We start from the raw sequence: 6,716 nt of genomic DNA on the forward strand, positions 1-6,716 counted from the left end.
TCAAATAAAACCCCTCAGTCCCTGAAATGGCTGTGATGAACAGGCATCAGATCAAGGAAACCAAAGCCGTGATTCAGCTGAGTATGAGTAACGGCATGGGCCATACAGCTAGAAGTATAAAATACAAATATCTTTTTGCTGATGCTAGAAGCTTAACTCTGAAAATGGGTAAAATGGAATATCTGGTTTCAGAAGAGCCCTAATTGCATAATTAGCAACATTTTGTCCTTCTGTACTGCCTTCCATGAGAGGCTCTCTAAACACTTGACAAACATGAATGAATTAAACTTCACAATGGCCCTGTGAGGTTGGCAAGTATTCTTACCTCTATTTTACAGATAATGAGACTGGGTGTCATAGACTGGCTGGCCCTCTAAGCGGATTCAGGCTCAGCCTCGCCCATGATGGATGGGCTCCCTGCCCCAGCTGATCCTGATTGGCTGGGTATCAGATGGCCCTGTCCAGTTATTAGGCCCAGCTGGGAAGGGGCCACGGGATGCTTACAAAAGATGAGAGCACAGTTAGGGGAGAAGAACTGTAAGAGATTGTCTTCTGTGACTGGCCCTGAAAGAAGGAGGTGAGTGAGCTGGAAAAGGGTGATTGACTCTTCTCATAGGCCCCAGAGAAGGGTAACTTCTAGGCAGATGGCCTAGAGGAGGACTGAGGAGGGTGCAGGAGGGAGGCTGGCTCGCTCTTGTGACTGGCTTTGGAAGGAGGGAAACTATCATAGGGGAAAAGCCCTCAGTACTCCTTAAGATGGGGGGAAGAACTGAGAGTGGAGCCCAGGAGGGGCAGAAGACCTTTTTGTTTATATTGCCCTTGGGACTAGTGTCTACATTTGTTACCAGTGCCTTGATAGTGAGGCCAAGAGAGAGCACTGTCTGGGAGAGTATCCTGGAAGGGGGGGATGGGAGAATTAAGGCAGGGTGAACAGTGTCATGGGCCATAAGAGGGTTCTGTGGAGGCTGACCCAGACACACTGAGGCATAGAGAGATTAAGTGACTGCCCAAGTCTTAAAAGAGAAGCCAGATCTTCTGTGTCTAAATCACAGACCAACCTATCACAGACTGTGTCCAAGACATATGCTATAAAAATCAGTGGAATAGCCGTATTCCTGGCTACAAGCGGTACAGAAAATATACTTTGTGGCCTGACTTTCTGAAGTACTGAATGTGCACAATATCACTGAAACCAATGAGAGCTGGGGGTGGAACCTGTGAGAAGCTGGGAGCAGATTATATTGCAGAGTGAGTGGAATTGCATTATATGTAAAGAAGTCCATAAACATTCTTGAAGAATCATTCCAAGGGGGGGGGTGGTTAATCTCCTGGGAATTAAACCTATTTGGCTACAAATCCCTGGTAACAGAAGTCCTACCATACTTGTAGCCTTATCGCACTGGCCTCCAAAGGATTGAAAAATAAGAATGTTAGTAAGTTAAGAAATTCAGCTGCAAAATTTGCTGGTAAAGTAATATTAAATGGTGATTTTTAACTTGCCCAATATCAACTGGTTGGAGGAGACTTCAGACAACTGTTTGGAGACTCTGACTTCTTACCTATAATTTGCTTTACAAATCTTATTTTTGTGCCTACCAGGGAAAAGGCAACTCTTTCTTCTTCAGGAATTAAAATAGGAAGCTAGTGTGATGAGTTGGTTATGGCTATGGTTAGGTGTATTTCACTTCTTGTTGTGTATTTCACTTCATGTGATTGCGGAATGGATTCAAGCAATTGAATTTGATTTGATTTCATCTAAGATTGTAATTTGTCCTGCAATGGGTCTAGTTTAGCTTCATCTTTGACTCTGTCAACCACACTATTATGCATATAGTAACACTTCTGAAAGCTTCACCATGACATAGCAGAGCTCTCAAACTTCTGCCTCACCATCATTCCTTCCTCTTCCTTATTTAGCTATCCAAGCACATGTTTGGGTTTTCATCATTCAATGTAAATTTCACCTTCCCTTCCCTTCTTCTACACCTTGTCTCCGACGTGAAACCAAAGGCATGCTCTATGCAATTAAAGGGTAAAATATTCAGAACCAAACAAAGTGCACTTCTCCTTCAGGCAGCATATAGTCAGCCTGTAGAATTCAGTGCCTCAGGAGGATGCACTAAATACAATTTCATGACCGCTGACATCCCTGGTAGCTCTTGAACCTAAGGTGATTCTTATGATTCTGGGTATAAACACTTCACTAGCAAATGTCAGGAAGGAATCCCACACACCATTGCATCTACTCCACTACTGCTGCTATTCAGCTAATAAACAATAATAGTCATACTAAAAGCAAAATAATAATAAAGGTGCATGTTATGGATTGTTGAACTTCCTCTGAAGTATGGCATTGGAGCAAGGATAGCAGATTGGCTGGTCAGATCTGTCATAGCAAACCCTACGTGCCTAATACCTGTGCACAAAGTAATGAACTAACTGTTGTACATTTGCAGCATTGCCTTCTATTGGATGGCTTTTAAACTGTTCAGGTGTGTCAAACAGCCAGGAGTGAGTTTCTTTACACTCAGATGGTCAGTGTCTGTGCTTCTTTTGAACAGCAAGATGCGCATTGTATCCCTTTTGTTACAGATTTCCAAGTGGCCATTGTGTATAATGCAGTGAAAGATGTGAAGCCCTAGGTGTGACCCATAGGCCTCTTGATGCCCACTGAGAGAGGGTACAAAAGTACATAGGGTAACAGGGATTCCTGGGTTCACCAGAAGGTGTCCTATAAGGTCCGTACTGAAAGCAGGTGTCCCACTGATCATCATCATCATGTATGTGCAGATAGCATGTAAGCAGGTATGTCTGCATATTGAAAATGAAGATGTTAAAGGCAGGTTGCTCAAAGGTAGAATGCATTGAGACAGACTTCTCCAGACAGGAGGTGGGAGACACTTCTCTCCCTGGTTGACCACTCTGTATCTACTATGACATCTATTTGCACGTTGAGCCAAACGCTAGTGAATAGGCTGAGAGGGCTGCAGGAAAAAACAAAAATAGCAGCGTTTTGGCTGTTTCCGAAAGACGATGAACTCTTGGGAGTATAACGGGGGGTATAGAGCTACACGGGGGATCTTTCAATCTGGGAAGACAAGTTGCCAGCAGGCTTGGTCTTATGAACAGAGGATCTCAGCCATCCTGGTTGAAAATGCTGGGAAAAGGACTTTGAGTAAAGTATCCTGTGGAGACAGGGAAATGCCTTGTGAATTCAGTTTAGGCTCCAGAAAGCATGTTGTGATTTTTGTTTTATATGTAACCATTTGTTTCCAATATTCTTACTTATCATCATTTGCATCTCTGTTCTTTGATAATAAACTTATTCTTGTTTTCACTATAAATATACCTAAGTGCTGTGTATTATGTGGGGTGGGAATGCTGAATTAAAACTAGTAAACTCGGGTGTGCTTATTCCTTTGGGAGTAGTAAATCTGACAGTTCAGTGAGTGTTCAGCAGATCAAGGGCTGGGCGCTACAAAGGGATGCTTGGAGTGCTTGGGTGTGGCATGTGCCTATCACTAAACCATACAGAGGACAAGGCCTGGAAGATAGTGCTGGTGTAGCCAGAAATTGGAAGGGTCCAAGAGCTGATCCACAGCAGGTGCAGAAAAGACTTCCACATATTGAAGGTCAGTGGCAGCGAAGTGCCTCAACCCTGGGTACCCAGGGAAGCATGATACTAGGTGCCACTGAACTTGTTACCATATTGTAGTAATTAACAGTTAAAGTACACTTGTGCTTTCCCTTTGGATTTGGACACTTTCCTTGCAATTATTTTATGAAGAAGCAGGAAACCCTGAGCTGCAGGAGAAATGTAAAATAAATGTACTTTTTTTTTTTTTGGAAGCTTGCAATTTGAACATAAACCCTCTGCAGTTACCACAGTTTAATGTTTATTGCCCAGCACTCAAGTGCACACCCCCTCTGAAGTGTAAACCCAAAATTGTATTGTCTTGTGCTGCACAGAAATCTGTACAGCGTAAGCTCATGAAACTCACCCCCTCCTTCAATGTGGAGGAAGATATGCACAGCTTTTTGGCCCCCAGTTATGAATTGCACAAACTGGTGTAGAGGGAAAAAATTATTAACTACAAAGGATAGATTTTAAGTGCTTATAAGGGATAGCAAACAGATCACAGTAGATTACTGAGCAAATAAAGCAAACGCACAAACTAAGCTTAATACACTAAAGAAACTGGCTACAAGTAGCTATTTCTTACCCTAAAGGTTGTTTTAAGCAGGTTGCAGCATTTCTTGAAGACCAACTGCTCTTCCTTGCAACTTAAAATTCCAGATATTCCTTTCACAAGCCAGATGCCTACACCTTCTAGCCTGGATCCTGTCCTTTCTTCCCCAGATCAGTCCTTCTTCCCCAGATCATATGTGTTTTCAGCAGTTATCTTGGGCAGGGATTCAGTGAAGAACCGACCAAGATTAACTCACTTCCTATCTTAAATAGGATTTACATATGTCAGGAATCCTTTGTTTCCCAGTTTGATCCCCACCCCCTATTAGTAGAAAAATACTAGTAGGCCAAGATGGGGTCCTGTACCAGGTGACATGATCACATGACCTTGCAGGGCCAAAGCAGCAGCCCAGGAAATTTCTCAGGAAGGAAGGAGATTAGCATCTTCAGAGTCCTCTTGCTCTCCCTAATGGCCCATCCAAGCTGATTGCCTACTTTCTGGTGGGTGTTCCCCAGGTGTAAACACATTTGTAATTGTTATATAGTCAATATTTCTAACTTCAGACACACAAATGATACATGCATACAAATAGGATAATCATAGTCAGTACCTCATAACCTTTCCAATGATACCTCATGTGATCCATCTTGCATTAAACATATCTTAGTTATGCCATATTCATATCATAACAATTTCTCTATGAAGAATATGGGGCGTAGCGTCACATGCAGAAAGGCACCATCTTACCCCATTTTTACAGCTGGGGAACTGAGGCACAGACCAAGTGATCTGCCCAAGGTACACAAAAAGTAAACTAGATCTGCTGAATCCCAGCCCACCACAATACCATCCTTCCTCAGAAGCTCTTTATATTATAAAATTCCAGGATTGTTACTTTGTGTGTCACTCTGAAGCCTAGAATGTCTGAGTCAGTGTCCAAGTGATGGCAACGTCTACAAGCATGGCTGAGAGCTCTCTTTATTTAGAATATCACCAGGTTCAATCATCACTGGGGTTCCTGGTCTGTTACAGTCCAATTTCTAAGTTCTCAGACACTTTGACTTTACAAATTTACATCCATGCAGTGAACAGCCACAGTAAGGCATGTATGCCATGCCAAGAGTCCTGTACCATTGTGATATCATAGGTAACTCAACCAATTACCACCCTTACTCTACAGTTAATTTGCATGCAACAATTTCATTGGTTGTATGAGGGAAACAGCACAGATGGTGGATTATGTGGTCCAATTGCCTTTCCCATGCGACAGCATGGCTTTCCGTCACTCGTACATCACTAAGATATAAGAACAGAGAATGTAACAAGGCAATATCTAGCAACAACAGTGAATGCTTTTGAAATTAGTGTTTAATAATTACAATAAGTGTACATATCAGGGTGGGAAATGATTCCTTGTTTCTTCTCTATTGTTTCATGTAAACAGTAGTGAAAGAAAATCCTCCTAACCAGTATTTAATCCAATAGGTTTAGAAGAGCAACATATTCAAAAGGCCCTAATCACATCATACAAAAAAAAATGGCTGCATCTCTGTATCTATATCTGATGATGCCACCACTTAGGGGGATGGCACTATCAGCAGAAAGGCACTGTGACAGGGTCAGAGGAGGAAGTCTAGGGGGAGCTCTCCTGGTCCAGGAGCTCTGAGGCAGGCACAGACATACCGACCAACACAGACAGAGGCTGAGAGGAAGAAAGTAGTCCCAGGATAATACCTGGTGTCTGGAAAACCCCTACGCTGTGGTTCTCTTTAGGACCTAGGACTTCAAGGAGCCTTGTCATGTAGGCTAGGACAGGCCTCCTTTCCCTCTCAGCCAATCAGGGCAAGTTCAGGGAAAGAGGGAAGCATATAATCTGCCTCTTCCTCCTAACAGGAGGCACACAGAGGACTGCCTTCTGGTGAATCTCTCTCAGATCAGGGAGACTGAACAGGTCTCCCTCTGAACTGTGGAGGAGCATTGGGAAAACCTCAGTCCAGCAGAGATGGCTGGGGAGCAAAGGATGTTTTGCTGTGGAAGGTTCCTCCCCGCCCCCATGGTTTGTTTATTTGTAAGGCTGTGGGGCCAATCTGGGCAGAGCTGGGTGGAAGTAATTTAAAGGGCCTGCTGGGAGAAGCTGGCTCATGGCTGTAACCTGCTACAGGGATAATGGTATGTTACCAGTGATAAGACCTTATTGCCTTGATTGAGTAAAAGTATGAATCCTTTATGAGAATTCCTCTCCCTCTTTGTCAGGATAGAAATATACATGATGCACTGTGGAGTCTCAGGAATGGTAAAGGGTGCAGAATATGTGTGTGAAAGGGAGAAGGTATCCCCAGAAAACACACAAGGACTCTTCCTTTGGCCCATATCTATCTACCACATGTTTTTGTTCCATTTTCTTCCAACCTACTTAATGTAGTTATTCTGCTTCTCCTATGAACAAGCTATTTTGCACATATATCTCAAACAAATATGGTCTTCAGTATTGGAATAAATAAGTAGGAGCAGCCAACAGTGTAGTAC

This window comes from Lepidochelys kempii, chromosome 3 (genome assembly GCF_965140285.1).
Source record: "Lepidochelys kempii isolate rLepKem1 chromosome 3, rLepKem1.hap1, whole genome shotgun sequence".
Classification (NCBI taxonomy): Eukaryota; Metazoa; Chordata; order Testudines; family Cheloniidae; genus Lepidochelys; species Lepidochelys kempii.